Consider the following 26,001-nt stretch of genomic DNA (forward strand, 5'->3'; position numbering starts at 1 on the left):
CTGAGTCTCCTGGCCTGAACAGCCTGGTTAATATTTGGACAAAATTTTGGAGCACTGAGATTACTGCCTGAATTGGGTATATTGTAATGATTATTATTAGCTGTCCCTTTGGGCTAAATTAATGTGTTTGGGCTTGATTGAAAGTGCCTGTCCGCCTGCTGGGGTCAGAGGTCAGCGGTATGTATTTCTGCCCAGCATTTTCAAATATATGTGATACACACATTTAAAGCTTAGTTGTACCTCTATACTGAAAGCCCAGGCCCACAACCTGGCAGCTGGTGACCAATGTGCTTGACAGCGGGCCTCTGGAAGGAGGCAAATTTAGGCCTAACTGAACAGTACTCTGACAGGCGCCACAAGTTTCAAAATGAACAATTTTGGTCTTCAGTGAAAGGCCTGAATCTAGGTTATACAGTATATTACCCTATCACTGAAGTAAATGTGATCATGTTGAAGAGAGAGCCAGGCCTATGAGTCAGCAGCAAATCTGCCCTCTTTGGTGAGACCAGGGTAAGAATGCATCACCTGTGGAGAGTTTTATCCTGGTCTCAACCAAAAAATGTAAGGGCAGTGCTTTAAACATATAAACACCATAAATTACGCTTTCGCTCTCGTCCGTCTTGCGCCGGTCCAAGAATTTCACCTCTAGCGGCGCATTACGAATGCCCCCGGGTTCCAGAAACCCACAAAATAGAACCGGAGTCCTATTCCATTTTTCCTAGCTGCGGTATTCAGTATCATTACCTTGTTTAACTCACACTATAATAGCCTGGTTTTCACACTCACTCACTGCGAAGTCTTGCTTTATTCGTACTGCATTTCTGAGCATTCTGTTTTCTTCCTCTGCCCTCACTGCAAGAAGGCTCCGTGCACTCTTCCTGGGCATCTGAGGACGGCGTGCATGCAGGGAAGCTCTGAGGAGTCCTATCAGAGGTAAAGTTTCACATCATCCTTCACAGAGAGCAGATGCAGATATTGGACATCATGATTTCTCTTGAACACATACACAATCATTTGACCACCTGGTTTATTTGATTTCAGCACTGGGGGACCGAGGTGGACCTCTGATGTTCGGGTGGAGATGAACAAAAAGGGCCTCTATAAGAAGCACTCCATTGATCATCCCCTTCTTCAGGGCTTCTTCCACTACTTGTGCGTGGACTTGGGCAACAAGAGGAGCAAACGAGGTAATTTTAAAAGAAAAGATACATTTAAATGTCACGTGTACACACATAAAGTCTTCCCAAAATGTAGTTTGGTTCCCATCCATACAATCTGTGTTGTGGTCACATGTTAACCTGTTTTACCTTCAGCCCTGCAGATTTTAATGTGTAATGTATAATTACAGGTGGAAAATGTCTCCCGGTTCATGCACTATATGGACCCCAAAGAACCGAGTCTGTCATTTGTTCGTAAGGTGGAGAAGGTGCGAGAGTACTTTAATGTACTCACCCAGACCCAACTCTCCAAGCAGACAATGCTCAACTACTGGAAGAGTCTCAAGAGGTCAGGACTGTGTAACATAACAAACACATCATGTAACTGTCAACAGATTCTGACTGTAACAACCATGTAACTGTCAACAGATTCTGACTGTAACAACCATGTAACTGTCAACAGATTCTGACTGTAACAACCATTAACCCTCTGGGGACCAAAAACGCGCCCACGCGTTTTGCTCGTTTTTTTTTTTAGCAATGAAAAATAAACACAAAATGCTCTGTTAATTTTGATCTTTCATTTTCGTGTAATACATCAATCGATCCTGTTCAGTTTAAATTTTTTTTCTGTATACTCACAATACAAATAAAGTGTTTTGCTTTTTGACAAATAAAGAAAAACTAACATGATGCTATTTCTGCCTTCTCTCTGTCAGTAAACTCCCATTTGAAACGCGTTCGAAAATTATCTATAACTCCGCGAAAATTCAGTCAAACAGGCAAACAGACCCACGGGCATAAAGCTTGAGATCGCAGCTTTTAAATGAAGTAATTTATATAAAAAACAAATATTATCAGCTTCTGTAATCTGTATAAAAAGAGAGCGACTCCAGTCGAGCTCATTACGAGCCATTCAAAAGTAATTTGACCACGCCTCGGAGAGCGCGTGCTATTCAAACGCAAATTCTGAGAACCATTTCAGTCTGTGAAACGCCCCCACATCAGCTGTAAACAAAGAGGCATAATATAGCCTACCTTATGGAGAAAATTTTCCGTGCTGATATGAGGAGCAGATCCCGCTGAGGAGTGAGGTAGGCTAAGTTATCCTTTCTCAAGTGTTAATGTGGAATAACGTTATGGAATAACGTTGTAGGCTTATGTAAACAAAAAGATGAATCGCGTTTCTATAATATGAATCGCGTTTTCTGTGAGATGAATGAAGGGTACATATTTGTAAAGACTGTTTAGCCTAAATATGAATCGCGCGTCTGTGTGTGAAAGAATAAACTGCTTTTACAGTTACAGTTACTGCGTTACAGTCAGGCGAAGTATGAAAGACAACATTTTGTTGACTAGATTTGGGTACAGTTTTTACTGTAGAATATACTGTCACATCAAATAAGCTTTTCTGCTCATAAATATAAAATACTATTTTGTCAAAAATAAAGTCATAGACTAAGATGTTCCAATGTTGGCTATATTCAAACTAATGAATACATATGATAAAATGTAGGCCTATAATCTTTTTTTTTTTTTTTTACAAAGAAAGAGTACTTTTTTGCAGAAATATTGCTGAAATTGTAATTATTGTTGTAATTGTAACCTTTTTAATAAAATAGCAAAACATATTTACAAGATAGATGTAAGCAAAATCTTAAATGGTCAATATAAGTCTTCTTCAAAATATATATTTTGTCCTTTTATTGTGGCTCAGTCAGTGTCACACCTGAATGAATGGCTAATTATGCAGAGTCATTATGCAGAGTGGGTGGGACTAAGGTGTAAACTACTCCTCCCCCTCGCATATTGGCTTTCCAAGCAAAACCTGTTTTACACCATTTAAATCAATGTATTTTTTTTTGTGAACGATAAAGCAAGACTATTTTCACATAATTTTGAAGCTAGAACTGAAAGGGACAACATCCATTAGTCAAAAGTCTTGTGGGCACATATTTTGTATGAGTTTTGTGGTCTTATTTCAGCAACTTTCATTTTTATTTTTTTAAATAACCACGCATAAACATTATTCTCTTAAAAATACAAACATCTACATACATGTTGCTCGCATATTATGGTAGGCCTGTTTGTGCTATATAGAGTGAATTTACACCTTTGCCATTAACATGTTTATAAATAACTGAAAAAAGCACAAATGTCAGAGCATGTCAGAACATCTCAAGGGCCCCAAAAACAGCTTGGTCCCCAGAGGGTTAAGGTTCATGAAGTACATCCTCACTTCCACCAGCCTTCACAGCAAGGACAAAAGTCTCTACACTGACTGTAGAGACTTCATTGATCCTCTGGATGGCATACAGGTGGGTATGTTCAAGAAGGTCAACAAAGAGTAGTGAAAAAAATCATAAAAAACATACAGTTTTTATCTATTGCACGGAAATCGCAGATGAGCTCAACATTAAATTTTTTACATTTATTCATTTAGCTGACGCTTTTATCCAAAGCGACTTACAATTGCTATATACTGTATGTCAGAGGTCGCACGCCTCTGGAGCAACTAGGGGTTAAGTGTCTTGCTCAGGGACACATTGGTGTCTCACAGTGGATTCAAACCCGGGTCTCTCACACCAAAGGCATGTGTCTTATCCATTGCGCCACAACCACCCTAAACATTACTATTGTATTTCTCAGGTACCAGGGTTACGGAAAGGAGAAGCTGCCGGCAGACTGTGTGGCGATCCTCGATTTGGCTCTTGTGGATTTCCTGGCGGTTCTGGGGAAACTCCAGGGTCCAGAAGCCGTTTCTGGGATGAGCTCGAAAAGAACGACCGCCTGCTGGTCCTCTACTATTTGGAGGCGATAGTCATCCTCAAACTCCTCCAGCGGTTCTTTTTCTTTCTAACTAATCTTTTTTCTTTCTTTCTAACTAATTTATCACTCAAAATTTAAACTACTTTAAAATTTAATCTACTTAAAACTTTTAACTTCTTCAAACTCTCTGGTCCGGCTTTCTCAAGCCAACTTAAATGGGTTTAAGTTGGCTTGAGAACAACTCGAGAAGTTGTCTCGGTTTAGTAACCTTTTTTTATTTTATCAATGCCTTCTGATCTCTTGTGGTTCACAGATGTGTGTGTACCTTTTGATTATTAGTGAGACCTGTCATCGAATGTGCAAAACTGTGTGTTTGCAGGTTGAGGAATGGCAGGGGAGAACCCGTACTCAGAACGGCTCGTCTGTGGGGGTGAAGGAACACAAAACGGCCGCATCATAAGTGGCCGAAGTTCCTCTGACCGCTGACCAGGAACTTGTACATTTGTATTAAAAAATACATTATAACTGTTTGTGTGTGTGTGTGCGTGTTTGTGTGTTTTTAAATGTATTTATTTCTTTTTCCCAGTGGTTCAACCTCTACTTTGACCATATTCGGCCGGTGATGCTTCAGGGTCCCTATTTTTTTTACACTTAATCTAAAGTACACAAATGTGCACATGGTTCGCTTGTTCTTTTGCAGTCTAATGTAATGCGGTAGCTCGGCTCTTGGGACACACTCCCGAGACAGCAGAAAAGCATTACTGCATGCGAACTCCGGCGGACGCTTTCCTGGCGCAGCGTCTGGTTGAGGACATTGCTGGAAAAACACGGTAAGCCATATGAAATCTAGTGAACGAGATGATTATTTGTAATGTTGCTACTCAAAGCAGTCAATCATTGGCACTTTCTTTATTGTTTATTCATTGATCTTGTAGACCTGGATCTGCTGCGTCCACGAGCAGAGAGCAGAGGGTGGATGCGTCTGACGGGCCTCCTCCAAAAAGGAGAAGTGGACTCTCTTATATTGTTAATAAACTAAAATTTCACTTAACCTATTGTTTACTTTAATTTTTTCTTTCATTAGTAGCCTACCATAGCAATTTTTTCAGTATAAATAGTCAAATTATTAACACTTCCCCCACCAGCAGTTTATACATGATAAACAACTGTTTGTTGCCTCTCCTGAGTGGCATGTGTGTATTTTTTCCTTATGTGTCCACAGGTCGCTCACCACAAGACGAACGTGGCGTTTGGGGCGGCCTAGATCGTCCTGACAGAGGAGGAGTTCGGGTGGGTGCAGCGGTTCCTCTGGGTTAAGGACCAGCTGACGGGCAGACCCACGGCCAAGTACCTTTTCTTCACTTCGACCCAAAACAAGTCCATGGGCCTTCCCGGCTGCTCCACCTTCACGGACGTCTGGACATCCATTGCCAGTCACGTAAGTGTTTCGGCGCTCAGGCATGTATTTCGGAGGTCTTCCGGGTGGCATTGGTTTTTACTTTTCTCTGTCTCTGTTATTCCAGGTAAAATTCCCACTCCAATGACAACCGGGAGAAGCCCTCAAAGTTTATGTGCCACAACACGTGGACGGCGGACAAGTTCTATGTCACGAACTTGACCCCCCAGCAGGCCATGGAGTACCGGCTCTGGAGGGTGCGGAGAGGGGCTCCCCGTCAAAGGAATATACTGCCCAGAGATGCTCTCGATAAAACCAGCCAATCCGTGGGCTACTAAATTGTCCACTACAACACTATAGGCTGTTCCTTTGACAAACTTTCCCAGTTTTGAGCAGAAAACACCATACTCTTCTAAAGTGGCTGTAATATTTTTCCATAGCCATATACCTTTACATCGTCACTCTTGCACAAAACCGTCAAATAAATTGAAGATAGTGCTGAATGAGAGCCTGGTAGCAGGTTATTCTGAATCCAGTTCACACTAAACCATTTGTGTGTTTTTTCGCGATGTACCCAGGGGATTATATAGTTTAAAATTATTGATGTACAATGTTCACCCTTAAACAGGCAAGAGTAGAAAATAAGCAAAAAATCATTTTAAATCAAATGGGAAGGATATAATGGAGGTGGGAATAAACAACCATGAACTGTAACACAAAGAACCATTTATATATGGAGGTGTATTAGTATCATACAATTATAAAAAGAAATGTTACTAAACGTAAACCTTTAAAGAACAATCTTATTTTTAGACTGTGTGACTTTAACTCTTTAAACTGTATACCAGAAGAGTAACTATATCTCCTTTATCCATGCAACTCATAGGAGACCCCTTAAGCTGGAAAACGTGGAGGTTAAACCTTCACAGGAATATGCTGGACAGACTGACATTTTTACGCAGCGTTCCAAAATATTATGTGCAGCAAATATTGGATTCAGTTATAACTCCAAACAAGAGGATCCAAAAATTGTGCCATTGGAGCATATTCTAAAAACAAGCTCCCAATATGGACGAGTAAGTACATTTTATAACAAAATTAAGTATTTGAATTTAAATTGATGTATCTATTTTAAATGGATGTAATTCTTCACACTTTACTTAATCATTAACCACTAACTAATAGAGATCCCCTTATAGGAACTTTGATGCCACAATTCTCAATATAATATTACTGAAATTGAAAAGAACAATTTTAAAATACTCTATTTTACAAATCTGTGTTATTTCTCTTTCAGTAGGTATTACTCCATGTGAAAATTGCTCAGCAAGAGAGTGAGGGACACAATGTCACGAGGGATGGAACTTTTCTTGCAAAAAACATTTACACCATATGTGACAACATCTTCTGCAGAACTGACAGTCTGGGACGAACACTGCCTTCACATTGGACAGTGGTATAGTATGTCAAACATCTCAGTGAGACAGTATGACCACAAACCATGTGTGAGTACGACAAAAGACACTGAGGTTGTGGTGGGAACAAAGATTGCAGTGCCTTGAGATGGAATGCTTGTAAACTCAGTCACTCAAAACTGTGAAATAATTGGCGCACAAATAACAAACACTTATATCTGTCCATTAAAACATCCCATTAGTAACATGTCACTATCCAGTTCAAAAATACTGTGTCCAAAATGTCAAACCCAATTCAAATCAACTGCAATACAAGTTAAAACATATGGAAACCTGACTATGAAATCTTCCTCTGGCAACATTTTTAAAGCAAAAATTGGCAATAGCATTGTTAGCGCACTTGTTGATGTAAAACGCAGCAGATCTAATGATGATATTGTTGATTGTCTGCTTGAACTACCAGAAATGAGAGTCATGACACACAATGAGTTTATCATCAGAATTGAGCCTATAGCTTCACTGGAGACCAACACAACTGCAATGACTGATGACACTACTGAAAGAGCTGGGCAGTCTAAACAAGACTTCGAAGATACAGAGTTTGATCATACTTTACTGCAAATGCACACACCACCACACGGAACACATCCTACACCAACAGACACATCTCCTTGTGCCATCCAGGAAACACAAACTGACATAGAGCAACCATCCAACTCAACACATGTCCAAGAACCAAAAAGTACAAACAAAAACTTGCATTCAGTAAAAAAAAAAAATATATATATATATTTTTTTTCTTTACACTGTGGAAAACATCGTTTGTATTTCATTTAATACTTGTTGATTAAATGTCTCCATGTTCAAAATGTATAGTTTATTTTTTTACATGTGCCTTTATTATATGATATCTATGGTAGCACGTGCTAAATGGGTTCTCCGGTCAAAAAACGTACGGTTGAGGAAAGTAAAGATGTTATTTGTGGATATGTGCACAATGTCAGTCCTGTGAAAAAAGCATCTCGGACTGGTAACAACTTTTTTAATGCAGTTTTTCAAACCAGCCGCGATGACTTTCATAATGTCGTTGTTTTCGCAGCAGAGAAACGGACATCTTTTTTGCAGGCAAATAAGAATAAAAGCCCAGTGAAATTTAAAAAAAATCAAACGCTGCATCAGTGAGTATCTATTCGGTTATGTAAATATTTACGCTTTTATTTAATGTTACTGTTTATTAACCTGTGTATTAATTTGGTTGTTTTCCCAGGTAGAGATGGCGGAGAATTTGACATCCAGTGCGGTGGCTCTGCCGACATTTCTGTGGTGCCCAACCTTGGCTTTCCCATTAAAAACCCACCGGTGAAATATAAGACGATTGCTGAGGAGAAGTTAATGGCCCCGAAGCAGAACGTAAGAAGTTACTGATTTGTTTTGCTATTAATTTTGTAGTAATTTGGTTAAGTAGGGTATATTGAACGTCTGTATACATGGTGTGATTGGTTTAAGCAGTATTGTATTGATTTATGTAAAAGTAGGCTATATAAACAGCTTCTTCTAGGTGGTTAAGCTTATAGTTTGAAAGCATTTAGTAAGTTTAAGATGTTTATATAAATGTCAGGGTTTATCAGAGGAATATAGAATGTAATGTGAGAATGGAATGCGTTTTATTTTTGTACGGTGAGTGCCATACGCATGCGCAACTAATCGAAACGTGTGCAGTGAAAGCTTTCTGTCTGCTCGAGTGTCAATAGCTGCGTTTACATGGACACTTATAATCGGATTGACAGCTCAATCGGACTAAAAAACCTTCGATCCGATTGAGCTCGATCCGAATGAAATTTCGATCGGATTGAAAGGGGTGGTTTATCCCTTTTGTAATCCGATCGAGAGAACATGTAAACACTTGATCGGATTGAAAACCTAAACTGAAAGGACTGCGCATGTGCGATGATGTTAACTAGCGTAATGATGTATGACGCGCGGAACGAGCTGTTCTTCCTGTTGAATAAACTGTCATAAAAATAAGATTCCCGTCATTCTAAAATCCTCATTTCACTCAGTGTCTGAATTGTGAATTGTTCATTCGCGCGTCTGTGAAGTGAAGCAGGACAACGTCCCACCAGTCCTTGTTGTGGATTCTCATCCACATACGTCTGGTTTTTATGGAAGCTTGTTTCCGCCACAGAATAAAACATTTTAAAAGATAATTGCGACTTTTTCATCTCACAATTGCGAGTTTACATCTCGCAATTCTGAGAAATAAAGTCGCAATTGCGAGATATAAAGTCAGAATTCTGACCTTTTTTTCTCGCAATTGCGACTTTATATCACGCAATTCTGACTTTATAACACATAATTGCGAGTTTATATCTCCCAATTCAGACTTTATAACACGCAATTGCGACTTTATTTCACGCAATTCTGACTTTATAACACGCAATTCTGACTTTATATCTCGCAATTCTGAGAAATAAAGTCAGAATTGCGAGATGTAAACTCGCAATTATGTGTTATAAAGTCAGAATTGCGTGATATAAAGTCGCAATTGTGAGATAAAAAGTCGCAATTATAATTTAAAATGTTTTATTCTGTGGCGGAAACAAGCTTCCATAGGTTTTGGCCGCGGGGAGGGGCATTTTTACTGCGTGATCAACACGCAGCACGGCAAAACGGTTAATATGCTCTAAATTATGACCAGAGACGGATTAATATTACGTCTGCTGTTTAAAACAAATAAAGAACCAATAGAGGAGAATATTTATGCGCAAAAAGCGGGAAACTGTATATTCGTGCAGTGTGCGCATGTCAAAACATTAGATCCGATTTGAAACTTGTGTCATAAACGCGCACAACAACCCGATTACTTTATTTATCATTTATGTAAACACCTTGTTTGGATTCATCAATCGTATTAATTTCATTCCGATTGTGTCCATGTAAACGTAGCTATTGTAATCAAACAATGAAAGACAAAGAAAAAAAATCACGCACTAGTCTTGACCTAGTAGCATTTTTTTAATTATACATTGAAACGTTTATTTTTTATTTTTTTTATTGATGACTATTCAATATCTGTAATATTTTACTGTTAAAAGCACTGATGTTAGAGCTGATGCATCAGGTATCTGTAGTAAGATAAAGTTAGCTGATGCATCAGGTCTAACAGCAGTGCTTTTATCTGCATTAATACAATCATGACTGTAAGGTGAGGCAGTAAATTAAAAAAAATTGTCTGACTGTCATGATTACTCTATGTCTCTCCATATATTTTATTATATTGTATAGGGCTGCAACAACAAATTGATTATTAAAAGAATTGATAATGAATTTATTCGTTGTGTCGCGTGACTATTGTGCCACTCAATAAGTCGTCGAGATTTTTGAGTATAATTAAAAAAAGTTGAGCTAAGCGCACGGCAGAGCTATGAAGCGCAGGACTGGACAAAAGCGAAGCGAACTCGCGAGCGAACGATACTGTGCAAGAGAGACCGAGTGTGTCTGAGCATTAGTAAATTGGTACATAGTTGTATTGTTTGCTCAGTTGGAACAAATAAACCAGCCACAAACCCTGAATCCAGCCTGGAATTTGATTTTATTTCTTGCCTGTGTACATAGTGTGCTAGAAGTTGTCGTTTGAAAGTTTGATTTAAGTTTAATTTCTTTTTGTTTGTTGAAAAATGGCCACTACTGTACTGTAAATTACTTTAAATCGCACATTACTCTCAATTGCACTCAGTTTACAGGAAAGTGTACAGTAAGAGGCTTTAGGCAGTGAGTCGACCCTAGTCAGTCCACACTAGACCTCCAACGACTGAGTACGTGAGCCCGTTGTCTGCTGTCCTGTGTCAAGATGCCCGTTAAAACATGCCCGCTGTGTGTGCGCATGTATGCCCGTCTCGCCAAGCACCTCGTTCTCACCCACAATGTGAAGAACCAAGAGGAAGCTGCTCTTGGCCATGGAGTCGGGGCGAGTGAACGCCCGTGCAGGACTCTTCCCATTTCCAGCATGTGGAAAATTCTCCAACCGTCTTGACCGCCACATCCGTACCCACTCCGAGATCTCAGTGGGGGCACAGGATGACGAGCTCCGCCACTGTAAGAGGAGGGCATGCCTGGCCAAGCTGACTGCCCTGAGGGCTTGGAGCAGCACCTGGAAGAGGATCCATCGAACCCCCGAGACCCAGAGGAGCTGAAGGAGGAGGAGTGTGACAAGCCGGACTGCACCAAGCAGACCTGAACAAACAGGTCGACACCCTCAGCGAGACGCTTCGGCTGGTCACCAGACGGTATCACATTTTGAAGAGGAGGTCGACCTTCTTGGGCTCGGCCCGAATCGGGCAGATGGCCCAAAGGCTCCTCTCCTCTCTCGGCCCGGACGAAGAGGAATGCGCCCCTGCGGAAGAGGCCGTTAAGTCCCAAGGGTCTTCCCCCGAGGTGCCCTCTGTTACTCAGCAGCCCCCTGCCTTGCCCGACACCAGCGAGAAGAAGCCATATATATATATATATATATATATATATATATTGTTATTTATTATTATTTTTTTAATTTTTTTAATTTTTTTACTGTGGCTCTTTTGGAAAAATGCATTAACCAATAATGAAAAAAATGTCTCTTTGGTCAAAAAAGGTTCCCAATCCCTGCTTTAAAGGAACATTCCACGTGATGATTTTGCTGAAACTATTGGAATGTTACTTTTAAATGTTCTCTGAAGGTTCTGAAACAAGTAGCAACATTTAGAAAACGTTAAACAAACATCCAACTAAAATGTTTCAGAAAATGTAAAACATCCAAGTTTCAGACATGCATTGAACAAACGTTTGTTCATATATTCGAGAACGTTCCGTGTTTGCAGGATTATAGCAAATCTCGTGTACATCATCACAAAACGTAAACTATTTTAATTGCACAAGCTAAATGCGACTATATTAAGATATTATGAACATTAACATCTGTAAAACTGCCGGGAAAGTATGTGTAAACCAGAATAAATCTCACTTCTACGTACTGGATCTGATGTCAGAGGTCAGGTCAATGAAAGCTGTTCAAACTTTCAAATTTCAGATTTGAAAGCAGGTCAAATTTCATAAACTCATAAATGTTAAATGTTCTTCATGGAACCATCAATGCCAATAAAGAGCCTTTATTAATATGGAATCTTTGCATTACAAAAAAGGTCCTTTAGATTGTTAAAAGTGTTCTTCACACTAAGAAAATAATGGTTCTGATCACTGTAGAACCGTTTTGGGTTCTCAAAAGAACCTTTCAATTTCATCTCTGCAAAAACCCACTTTTGTAACCTTTCATTTTAAAGGGTCAGTTCACCTGAAAAATAAATTCATAATTAAATCGCCCTCATGTCGTTGCAAACCAATCAAACTTTTGTTCCTCTTCATGACAGCTACGTTTTATGTTATAAGTGGTGTTAAATATTATTCTGCACATTAATGAGCCAATGTGTTATGATGTGGGATGTGGTGGGCTGCTGTGGGCCAGAGAGTCCAGGGCCACTTTTTGGTCCCAGTCCGCCCCTGCCTGGAAGCTAAACTTAAGAGTCAGAGGTTCATTAATACTTGACTTAATGATGGTCATTGGACTGTTGAGTTAATAAAAAGGAAGCAGGAATGTGAAACCCATTTTAGATCCGCACCATATCAGAAGTAAAAACAATATACTGAACAGAAACATGATGTGATTTTAGATTTTGTGTGACAATTTGTCTATTTTTCATTTAATTTTTTTATTTACAAACTGTTAATTGTTATATTGTGACCATAGGCGGAGCAGATATCGGTCTAAGTGAACCAATAGCTATGATTCCATACTATTATGCAAATTTTGTGATATCACATAAGCGCTGGATGGAAACGGCAAGATGTACATAAATTGTAAAATATGCATAAGAAACGTGCTCAATTGAGGCGTACACTTTCCATCCACCTATTTTTATGCTCTATTTATGTTATCACACAAAAAAAAAAAAACGCTAAATGGAAACGCGAAAATCTGCATAAATTAAAAAAATCAGCATAAAAACATATGCGCTTAACGCAATAAGTCGTCATGCACATAAACAGTGACGGAGCTGATGTTAACGTAACATGATGATCTTAACTCAATCACTGTCTGTCACTCATCACTGCATCACTTCAATTCTCTTTTTTATGTTTTTTATTTATATTTAAAAATGTTAAAATGTTTATTTATATTTTTTCTGTGGTGATTTATATAAATAAAGCCAGTGTTTTAAATGTTAATGTGTTGAAGTGTTGATGATTTTTCTCCCTGATCAAAAGTTAACCTAATAGTTCATCAAACCTCTGACTTTCTCTGCTTGATTATTGAAATCCATTATTGCGTTCAAAAGTTATAAAAGCAACAATATCAGTAAATGATGTTCAGTCTTCGCCGTATACACTAATTTTAATATAAATTAATTAATTCCTTGCCTTTGAGGTGCCAAGGATGCGTGCCTGAGGATAAATGTCTGATGACCATACTTTCAGTGTCAATCACACTTCACACTTTTGTTTAACGAAAGAGTAGGGTATATAACAATGAACTATAAAAATACATGAGTATGTTTTAGTTTTCGGTCTTTTATTGAAATTAAACGGCAGGGAATTGCATGCAAATGACCATGTTAATTACGTACCAAGCTGAAAAAAAAAAAAAAAAAAAAAAAAAGGCAAACTATACTTAAACGGCGAGCAATTATAATTTTTGTATATGTGTCTCTGGTGTATCACTACAGAATGTGAGTTAACTGTAAGCCAAATATATAATAAGATAATCGAAAGCATTAAGAATTAGTTTTGCCAAAAGTTTTGCCAGGAATGAAAAAAGATGTGCCCAAGTTGTAAGGCCATTATCAATGTGGCCTTCAAAACTTGTCCTGTATGCAAGACTTGTCAGCCATACAAGGCAAAACTGCAGAAAAAAAGGGAAAGATTTGAATGAATGGAATTCGATTGGGCTGCTTCCACACAAAAAAACAATCATCTCAGGTTATGACTGTAACCCTAGTTCCCTGAGAAGGGAATGAGATGCTGTGTCTATGGTGCTTTGGAACAAGGAGCAAGTTTGGAACAAGGCGGACTCCACATGATTGCGTCTGAAGCACGGTTGTCAACTGGTCACAGCCGGGTGACATCACAACCAGGAAAGGATGAAAGCAGTCCGGAATGACTGGCGTGAGCTTTCATTAGCCGAAGCAAGACGATCACAGGGATTAAGGAAATATGGCTGAGCGCCGCAGCGTCTCGTTGGATCAAACAGATCCAATTTCCTCCACAGGATAGCTCTGTGGACATGTGTATCCAGCGCTCTTACTGGACAGAGAAGGTTCAGCTTTTCCTGGTCTTAATCTCTGAAAGTAGGAGGGCAGAAGGCCTGCAAAACGATAGGCCACGTAACATTGGTGAAGGGTTGCTCTGTGTAGCAAGTTGGGAAGATTGAAATATTAATTGTATCTTATTTTTATATGATGAACTTCCCAAAACTATTTTCCTATGAAATAAAAGACTTTCAATTTAATTTTGTATTAAATACTTATAGTAAGAGTGAGTCATGCAATGTTATTGTGGTTAGGAACTATCAATTAAGGCCAGGGTTTTCAAAGTGGGGGCCGCCAGGGGGCGCCGCGGCAAGTTGGGAGAAAAAAAAAGCAGAAAAAGTTTTTGTTTTTTTTAAACAGAAAAATATTTATATTTTTATTAGTATTTTTATGAAATAGCATTATAATAATTTGTTGCATAGCCTATCTGAACATTATACTTTTAATGCTAATCTTTTAGAGATGCACCGATTGATCTGCCATGACCGGTGAACGGCCGGTCAGTCAGACAAATGCACTCGGGCGCCGCATGATTAACATCTGGCAACATCAGCATCACACGTGCACACGGAGCGCACATGTAGGAAACCTCGTGAATTACGTCCGTTTCAGACCGCAAGAGATTTTTTATTCGTTTTTTTTTTTTTGCCGTGCATATTAATCAATACTTTTGTAATTGTTTTAAATGTTCATTGTTCTACTGATGTTTTTTTTCATGTACTGTAAATAGTTTTTACTTATCCAAGTCTTCTCAGCACAGAGAATACATATTTGAAGCATAAACTTTTTTTAACCCCTAATCTTGTATTAATGTAATCCTTAACATTCCCTACATTCAACATTGTCATACTATACCACTTTCCAAGATGATGGTATAGCAGTCTTCATTTACTCTCATTGTCTCACTGGAGCGACAGGACTAACGTGACTGACCACGGCAGAGATGAAAGTCAGAGCGAGCACTTTATCACAGCTCATCGAGTCATTTTAGGGATATAAGGTTTACCAGTTTATTAAGCACCCACTGAAAAGGTGTGTATATTTGTTTACTTGTAAGGAATGTTTTGTGTACTTCGCGCTGTGTATGTTGATGATAATGAAAGGGAGAGAGAGTTTATGGATAAGACTTTAATTCGCACTTCTTATACTGTGTTTATTCAGCTCTTACAGTGATTATCTGGTGTAAAACTAAGGCTTCATCTTTTGTGTGATGTACAATAAACTTCACTGAACTCATCAGTATATTTTGGTCATCATTCGGACAGGGTCTGCCACAGCTTGTATTAATAGTGGATTAAAGCAGATGACAAATAAGTTAATCGTAATTAAATCAAACTATACCTTTTCTATCTCAATACAGCATATATTCTCTGGCTCTGTGGGCATTATTGTCCGACTCCAAGTCGAAAAGATCACCGCAACTGAGAGTTTCTGTTCTGATATTATCAGTCCTGACCAAGTGTGCCGCACAAGCCCTGAAAAATGAAGCCAAAACGTCTCGATCGCCCCCCGGTGACTGGTCCTAGTAAAGGTCATAAGCCCCGCCTCCCCATGTTATTCAACGGGACTTGAGACCAACTAAACAATTAAATTACACTTCAAATATCTTTTTTCCAAATGTGGTTTCTTTCATTTGCTGTAGTTTTTATCACGCTGATGTAAGTTCAAGTGTCTGTTTCAAAAATAAGTTGGTTTTTAGTTAGTTACGTGATGCGGTGGTGTAACGTCATGATTGACAGCTGTGATTGACAGGTTCTCTGAGCGAAGTAGTCACTGAACCACCAACGGTCATTTTTTTCGGGATCTTCGGAGGACTGAGGAGATTGTATTTACATTATTTTAACAAGCCTCTTGTCGTACTGCAATCAATTTTTTAAAAAGTGTGCAGAATCCACTCTCCCTGAGTGCATTCTGCGAGAGTGAGGGCGGGGCGTTGATTTCGCGGCTTTACTTCCTGCTCACGACTGCGCAGGTCTGGTCCCGAGATCGCTACTGCGCAGACTCAAGTTCCAATATGTCAGCGCCATATCGGGACTCTGGCGGCTTCAGTTCTCATCAAATGGAAGAGAGCGAAGGGGCGTCGGCCATCTTTTTTTACAGTCTATGGTCCTGACTCTGAGCGCGAGCTCGTGAGGCTCCGCCCCCTGTGCGTGAAACCACACCTCATTATCATTTAAAGGAGACACACTAAAACAGCGCGTTTTTCTGAGCCCCAAAAAATGACAATTTAAACATGCTGTAAAAAATTATCTGTGGGGTATTTTGAGCTAAAACTTCACATACACACTCTGGGGACATCAGAGACTTATTTTACATCTTGTTAAAAGAGTCATAATAGGGTGCCCTTTAAGTAATTGTACATGTAATAACAGTCTGTGCTTTCTGAATGAAACGTCTAGAATACATGCACAAGTTCTGTTTTTCTTGTGTTCAGAAAAGTTTGTTTAACCAGTAAAACAGAGCTGTCCGTGGTCCTGAAGTTGTAAGGCTAATGATGCACACTTAACATCTGTAATGATAATGAAGATAATGAACTACATGCAACTGCTGTCAGTTCCTCCCCCCCTAAAAGACCAAGAACAAAAATTAAAGAAAAAAAAAGGCTTTATATTCAGATGTAGAACTTATTGTAAACTTAAATATTAATATCCTGGAACTTTTTTCTTCTTCATTCATTTAAATGCTGTTTAATTGCTTCAGTATTGTTACCACCTCAACTTTTCAGTAATAGTTTACTTTTTGTTGTGTAAAACCAGGAAAATTATAAAATCGTTAGCCTCATAGCATAATTGCCTGAGTCATTTTTTAATTAATTATTTCTTAGGCAATTATGCTATGAGGCTAACGAAATGCTCTTTTTCAATTTCCTTCTTAAATGCATCACGACTTTATACTTACTTATGTTTTTCCCCCAAACCCATCAATCTGATGTCTTTTAGTATTGCTTTTCTTCATAGATCATAGATTTATATATTTTCTTATTCCCCTTTAGATTTGAGTGATGTCTTTTAAGCAATATTAGAAATAATTGTGTTATTGCACTCCCTCTAAAAAGGCTGTAAAACTACGTGAGTCAAACTTTTAAAAAGAAATCTAATTACCGTATTGTTCAAAATATAAGACGCCGCCATTTTTTTCAGAGAAAAAAAACCCACTTATATTCAGACATTAGATTTTGACTGAGAATACCTCTAATAATGTCTCTAAATACCCGGCTGTGTGTAAATGTGGCCTCAGTCTACTTTGGCGGGGTAGAAAAGTCCCATTATATCCAACAGCTTTGGGGGTGCAGATGCAAAGTAAATAAATGTTTATAAGATAATCTAATCAGTGTCGTCTGTTCACTATAAGGTATGGCAAGTTCAGATGACATCATTCTATCTAACGATACGTGACAATATCAATTCAAGTAAGTGTAGAACAATAATAAGAAAACAACAAATGGCATCAACCAATTTAAAAATGTATATAAAAATAATCACATAGTTTTATAAATAACCTGCCAGATAGTGATGGGACGATTGATATCGGGGGTCTGATGCTCCGACGCAGTTTTCAAAGCACTATTGAGTAACACACTATACCGATGCTTATATCGAAATGACAATATCACGTGATTGATGATGTTTGAAGCTTCGAACATCATGCAGTTTCGCAAGGTGGGAACTGCTGGTTTGAAAAAAAAAAAATTGCGTTTTGAGGAGGCATTATTTGCCTAAATGAATTAATACTTCCCTATAACATTAATTGTAAAAACAAAAACAAAAAAACAGAACACCTACAATATATTTTTTCAACTACTCGCATCAAATTCTAGTTATGATCACATACTTGTATATTTTATATTCTTTTTTATTATTTATCAATATGTGATTCCATTGACCAGGCTACACATGACACGAAATGTGGTCTCATTGGCACAAATTAATTTAGATTAGATTAGATTAGATTAGATTCGATTAGAATAAATAGAACTGTATTGATCCCAGATTGATTCCACTGTTGTCACCGAAGCTTTGTTTGGTCACATTCTTTTTCTGCTCCATGGTGATTTGTTAGATATGGTGAAAACAAGTCTGACCACCAGATGTCGCTAACGCGCATTGTGTTAAAAGCTTAGAGTAATGAACCGTTTTTCGGCAAAGTTTGAGGAAAGCCTCAAACGCTTCAGAAAGCTTGGTTTCCATACAAGTTAATAAAAAATAAAAAAATCAGTTCTTGTCTTACAATTTTACAAAAAATAAATAAATAAAATTGATGAAGTCCATGGTAAATGGAAAAAGGTGCAACACACAATTGAAGAAGTCCAACTTTATTGATTAAAAAAAACATGATGTTTCAGTCATAGTCAAGGCCGTCATCAAGAGCCACTTCTTTTCGATTTATGGCAGATTGCAACCATGACTTTTGAAGGTGAATACCGCCACCTACTGTATCGGAGTACGTAACTTGAGCTATGTCCGTTGGGACTATTTTATATATATAAAAAAAAACTAAATCCTATTATATATCCCTATATTTTTCAGATATCGCACAACTGCTTTCTGTGTATCCTTTACCCCATCTCCTATTGTGCCTAACAAACCCTCAAGGTTCCACTTCCTTCCTGCCTGACTTATCTTTAGCCTCATCCTCTCATCCCTATATTTCCTACAATGTCTACATGGTCTACATCTTCCTTGGACCTACATTCCAAACATTCATCTGATTGACTTTTGCCCTTTAAAAACAATGTTTTATTTAACCCTGTATGACCAAACCTTAACCTGGTTAAAACGCTCTCCTCTCTTCTGTTACTTCTATTCACACCCTGACCAGATAGATAATAGATTTTGCTGTAATATTTCCTTCCACATTTATCCCCATCCCACCTGTCCTGCCATTTCTTCATCATTTCTTTAATTATCGCCTTAGCTTCTCCTTTTCCAAGGGGTATATTTATGACACTATTCATCCTGGTTGATTTTTCTGCTCCCTCATTCCCTTTTATACCTACGTGAGCAGGTACCCAGCAGAATCTCACATCTATCCGTAGTCTCTGTAATCTAAATAAACTTTGTTGGATTTCTAGCATTAGATCTTCTCTATTAGATTTCATATTTTGAATACTATAAAGGGCTGCTACAGAATCAACAACACTCTGTCTGGTTTTACTTCCTCAACCCACTGCAGTCCTACAATAATCACCATCATCTCTGCCGTATACACTGAAGCCTGATCAGGTCATCTTTTCCCAATGCTTATCATTGTTGGTATATATATATATATATAGGGTTCACAAAAAGTTAGGGACTTTCGTTTCGTGTGAAATTTATAGAGAATTTAAAGTTCATGCTACAGTGATATTATATCATGAAAGTAGGGCATTTAAGTAGAAATGCCAAATTAAGTTCACGTGTAAAGGTTGCATTTTAGGTGCATTCTGAAATTTCACCCGAAAATCGCATATCCCTAACTTTTTGTGAGTAGTGTATATATTCCTATTCCTACCCTGTCCTCTTCATCTTTAGATCCATCTATATACATATCTAAGTAACTGTAATATTTGCTCCTTATGTACTGACTTGTCAGATGTCCTTTCCTACTCTCTTCCCATTTTAAATGGTTTATTAAATGGCAATATTAATGCACCCATATCTTATTAAATAAGTATAATATTATCTGTAATTCTTTTTCAGGTAGTTTCTGGAACATGACATAACTCAGTTCAGATCTTCTCCTGTTTAAGTATTCCTAATATCACTAGATCATTCAAATTATATATTTTTAATAAACACATCTCTATTTTCCTTAAGAGCCTTCTCTTTATGTAGTCTATAGATATCATCTAAATGGTCACCACTATGCACACTGGCCATCAAGAGCCACACTTTCACACACTGCTTTATACACTCTTGTAATCAGCAACAGCTGCGCTACTCTGCTAATTGTGGGAGTGGTTTCCTAGCAAGAAGTCCATGAGACAAAATAAAATTATTTATAAATCTGTAAAATTCAAAGTGGAAACCTTTGAGCTGTTTGTTTGAAAACCACAGACATCGCAATCATTAGCAAACGATGGCTTGTATCTGTTTAGAGTTTATTTACCCCATCGCAACTAATTTGACCTGTGTGAACTAGGACAGCTAATCACCTCAATGTTCTTTAAACCCTCATTATCTTATTTTTTCACAACACAAAAAGAAATAAAAATGTCCTGCTCGGTCTTGCGTATTTAAAGGCAGAGAATGGTGACTTTAAGGCGAGATACTACAGGTGAAAAGGGTAAAAAATTTAACTACAGATGGTAACCAACCAGAACAGCAGCAATTGCTGCATTTTTTTCAATTGCCGTAAGTGGGGTTAATGTCAATTAACAGTAAGGATGAAATACTACAACTATGGTAAACAGAATAGAACATTTTATAAGGCCAGAAAAATAGAATAACAAGTTAAATATAGAGACGATAACAATATAAGCTGTATTTCATTTCATATTGTAGGCCTAGACGTCGGTGGGCGACAAGCCTATTCCCCGGGGAGCAGTGCGATAAAAACACACACACACACACACACACACACACACACAAAAAAAACCCCCACAAAAACAAATTTAATACCAAAAATAACAAACAAAAGTAAATTATGTGCAATGAAGCTGATTATTTGTACTATTCTATTGAGGAATGAGACGAATGAAGAGCGCTTCTCCCTCGTGTGAGCGAACACACATTGTAACGTTTGGGCGTTTCGCATTGAGTAAAGTCATGGCCGAGTGGTAGAACTTACGTTATGATCATTTAGATGACACGGGTTCAAATCCCGAACCAACTTGGACTACTGTAATTTTTATATTAGCCTATTAATGCATTTACAGCCTATTATTGATGCAGATAGATTTGTCTAGATCTAAAACTCTGTTACACCATAGTTTTTTGCTTATATTTATACAATAAAATTACCATGCATTTCCATTTTACACTAAGGAACAAATATTATACAATGACTTACTTCTGTAGCCTATAATAATTCCAATCGTAATTTCAAAAGCAGTTCTTTAAAAAAAAAAAGTTTATATATATATATATATATTAATGCTAATTCAATAGACCATATAAAATAAAGATATGCAAGAGGCACGTTTAAACGACAAACAATTAAATCAGAACCAGTATTCTGTTACGTTCATGGTTCCAGTGGCAGTAATGTATACACGGCTTTTCAAAATGTCACAAAGCGTTTTGAGATTGTTTTGAATGAAATATTGAAGTTTATAATTAAGTGTTTTGTCACACTACGACGAGTGGCGCTATGCATTGTTCTGAAGTCGGGTTTTATTCTGGCATGGTGAATTAGTGTTTGTCAAACGCGGCGGCGCGTTCATTTGGATTTATTTTTCTCTTAACAGCTAAAATAACTTAATAGGCTACTCTGTAGTTTTTCGGTCATACAGATAAGAGTAGAGTATAGCCTACATCGTTCAAAACTGTAAACTTTTATTCATATTATACTAACGACAAAAGTTTGTCTGTCGTCTCTGTCTCCGGGAACTGCGCGTCACAAAAATGAACTGAAAGCCACTTGCCTCAGCTCAGTCACGATACGAAATCGGCTATGTCTAAAGCCTGATTATGTAATCCATATGAAACCGAGAGGTACAGAGGATCTACTCAAACATGTTTAGCTATCATGTGAGCGCTTCCCAATGAGGAAAGGACAAGGAAAGGGTGAAAATCTTGCTCTAATTAAATGTAGGCTAAATCGAATTAGAACTGAATTAAATTGTAAAAACAGATCAAATACATTTATTTTTCAATGTTGCGATATTGTTTAATTTAAGTTCATAATTATTTTATAAATGTTATTTAGTTTAACAGCAGCACGAAGCACTGTGGTTCGAGAATTATTTGAATAAAAAAATAAAAACTTTATTCACAAATCGCACCCTGGTTGTAAGGATTCAAAGATCCCTGTGGAATTTAATATTGAGTTGAACATTTTGTTCATGACAACAAATGAACATGCGTTTGAAGATTGTATTTAGTTTAGCTTGGAAAAAGCTGGCCCAAACTGAAGTAGTGTTTTAATTCTTCAATTATTGAAATAATTAAATATTTAGTAATAAACATTTATGACAGAAATTTTACTACATAGCAGCGAAATAGAACAGTGTGTTAGAAAATATTCAATAAATCATTTTATATACAGCAACAAAATAGTTGTTTGTATGCAAGTTGTTTATAAGCACTGATTGAATGTTGTTGTTTGTATGCATAATGTAAGAAAAAAATGATGTGGATGTCGAAGATCTCAAAAATGAAGTTTATTACAGCATAGCAGTGGCAAGGTACACGAAACACCTTGGGTTCACCGGCGTCAGAATGAACCCAGAACATCCACATCTCAAACCTTTTACCCTGTTACAGTTTTACCACTCTTCATGTAAATGAAGTTGCTCTTGTTGTAACAGCTGTGGTCTGCATGTTAATGAAGTTGAGACATATGGAAGTAGAATAATGTCAAATGTTTTTGAAATAAAAAGCCTGTTGAATTGCACTACTTGAAAAAAAATAGGCATTGCGTTAACCATGCTTGCATTTTAATGCATTGTATTATTAGTGCTTACATTTTTATGGGCTGAAATTCAACATGGTTGAATATTTAAGCTGTGAATATTTCAATTAAAAACATTTCAAACACCTTTTCATTATTAAAAATTCAATAATCCATATTCACCTTTCATATTTCACTTCCAAAATATTCAAACTGTTTAAAAATACAACCTATAATATTCAACAGGCAATTTTTGGTCCATTTTATTTCGCTTTGCAAATTCGCTTCCACAAATTCAGTGGTTCAAATTCGACAGTAAATTCAACATTGACATCCAGGAACTGCAGGAAAAGCAGTAGATTGCCGCGCATACTCTCCATCTGCTGTTAGTCTACCTCACCAGCAGATGGTGCAAAAGCGCTTGTTGAAGACCAGCAACAGTTAGAACAAGTCATTCATTCATAAAACTCATTTACATCAATGTAAGTGTATTTGTGATTATTATGACGGCTGTTTTATGTTAAATTCAGTGTCTTCACGGTTACTTTTCCTGTGTAGCCTACATGCATCTTTCTCTACCGTGAACGAGATTATAATGTTATTCCCCGATGCGGATGTACAGATCCAATGTTACATTTTTGAGGTTGACATATATTTCTCTTGGTTGTTTAGTGGCCTTAACTTTATATTGTGGCGATGTGCTGCATGCAGGCTATTAGGGTTTCCCTCAATACTTAAGGATTTCCCTGCTGGACATATACAGCGCTTAACGTAGCTTAATGGACTACAGTGATGTAAAAGACCAAACTCGCAGGCAAGCAGATGGACTCAGAATAACGCGCAAAGCTTAATGCTAGGCGTTTCCCGGTGATAGACTGGCATACAGATGGCTTGATGTTGGACATTCGCAGATTTAGAGACCGTCTCTAAAGTGTATACGACTTTGGTATACACGTTTCTAACTCCGATAGCATTTGAATAGAACGACTTACAGTCATAAAACCTACTGTAAAGTGTTCATTTAGTGTCAGGCATAATGCGCACCCTTTGGATTTTTGATATTTATTCAAATAAATTTAAGTTTGCTATTGAAGTTAGATTGTGTATGCCAATGTTGTATGCAACTTTAGAGACGGTCCCTAAATGTGCTAATGTCCAATATCAAGCCAATTTTTACATTTAGTCATTTAGCAGACGCTTTTATCCAAAGCGATTTACAGTTAAACTAACAATAGGAGGACAATATGCAAGTGCTGTGACAGTTTAAGCTAATGCAATACACGTATGCATACTATATATATATATATATGTATGTGTTGATTTTATGCCAGTATATCACGAAACGCTCAGCATGAAACTTTGCGCGTTAAGTTCATATTCTGAGTCCATCTTCTTGCCTGTAGCCTATATAATAGCCTACAGCCTACTTCCCTAATAAGGTGCAAGATTGGTCTTTCATATCACTATCAACGGAAGGGAAATCCTTGAGTATAGGTATTGAGGGAAACCGATTATAATTCTGTTCATGGTAGAGAAATCTGATGACATGTAGAATACACAGGGAAAGTAACAATGAAGTTATTGAATGAAACATAAACACAGCTTTTGTGTGTTTATCATCTTTTCCGCATATACTGACACAGATAATCATTTTCATTTTATGAATGAATGTCTTCGTCAACAACAAGCGCTTTTGCACCATCTGCTGGTGAGGTCGACTAACAGCAGATGGAGAGTATGCTCGGCAATCTACTGCTTTTCCTGCAGTTCCTGGACGTCAATGTTGAATTTACTGTCGAATTTGAACCACTGAATTTGTGGAAGCGAATTTGCAAAGCGAAATAAAATGGACCGAAAATTGCCTGTTGAATATTATTGGTTGTATTTTTAAACAGTTTGAATATTTTGGAAGTGAAATATGAAAGGTGAATATGGATTATTGAATTTTTAATAATGAAAAGGTGTTTGAAATGTTTTTAATTGAAATATTCACAGCTTAAATATTCAACCATGTTGAATTTCAGCCCATAAAAATGTAAGCACTAAAAATACAATGCATTAAAATGCAAGCATGGTTAATGCAATGCCTATTTTTTTTTCAAGTAGTGCAATTCAACAGGCTTTTTATTTCAAAAACATTTGACATTATTCTACTTCCATAGAGACACCCCATTGTCTGAGAAAGTTCTCTGTTTCCTACACCCATTCCCATTCTACAATTGATGATGACCATTTGCTCAGGATGTGATCAACCCAAATGGTGAAGAAACAATATAACTTGACTTTCTTTTATCTCTATGATAATTCAGCCATTTTGGGGATGAGCTCCTTCTAAAATATAGTTTGGAGTGGAATCTGGGTCAAGGCAGACTACAATTTCTTACAATAAACAAGAGGAGAAATATAAATAAATACGACTCAAAAAGTGAAGTTCATGTGATTTAAAAAGATTTAATGTATTTATTTGATTTTTTTATTAAAAAGATTTATCAGAACAAAACCTGATTTTTTTCTGACATGAGAAGGGAATGTATTAGTAAATATACACATACTGTTAAGTGAACATGCAATTTATTCTCTTATAATGCCTCATATATATAGGCTGACATGATATTATCCACACTTTTAACTTTGTAAGTGGAATATATATGCAATTTATTCTGTATTAACCAATGACCTTTCATGTATAAGTTTATGTATGTTATTAACCAAGTTTATGATTTAGTAAGAAAGAGTGTTGTATAAGAAAGACACTGTAAAAGTCTTTGTTGAGAATCTGTTTTATTAAGAAGGACACCACAACTTGTGTTATAAAAGTCTTTATTATGAATCTGTTTTATTAAGAAAGACATCACAACTTGTTTTTGTAATAACCTTTTATTGTAGTAATGCATGCAAGAAACGACAATGATGTACTCATAGTAAAACATTTAATCAGTAGATAGAAGTAACACTAAGCAGTAAAAAGCATGTATCTTAGCAAAGTAGAAATGGCAAGCATTACCCGTTTGATGAGGAGCATGATACGCAGGAGAAAGGCAGAGGGTCCAGAACAGCAAGCAAAGGAGAACAAAGGAAAGAGCTTTATATATGGAGTTTGCAAGGGGGTTTCCAGAATGGAGGACAGTTCAAGACTTCGGATTGGACAGTGTCTGTAAAGGACTGAATCTGTGCGGAGGGCGTGTGGACTATAAAAAGTATTGTAAGGAATGTCAAAGTCAGACGCTGGTTCACCAAGGACGGCCTCTCCGGTGTTAGATGCCTTGCCATTGCGCCTCATGAAGATGAAAGCTTGCAAATTATTTGATTTTGATTTACTTTTATTTTTATTTTATATATTAGTACCTTTTATGTAAACTAGTTAACCTGTATTTAATAAAAAATACATCTAATTTAAA

The 26,001-nt window shown here is 37.3% G+C and overlaps 1 long non-coding RNA gene across 1 annotated transcript; it reads left to right on the plus strand.

Annotated features, from left to right (window-relative positions):
- The first annotated feature begins 1,644 nt into the window (after nt 1-1,644).
- LOC309497095 lies at nt 1,645-26,001 on the plus strand. The gene is made up of 2 exons (XR_014205377.1): nt 1,645-3,375; nt 25,448-26,001. It is a non-coding gene; the product is annotated as an uncharacterized lncRNA (long non-coding RNA).

This window comes from Leuciscus leuciscus, assembly GCF_965113295.1.
Source record: "Leuciscus leuciscus genome assembly, chromosome: 4".
NCBI classification, from domain to species: domain Eukaryota; kingdom Metazoa; phylum Chordata; class Actinopteri; order Cypriniformes; family Leuciscidae; genus Leuciscus; species Leuciscus leuciscus.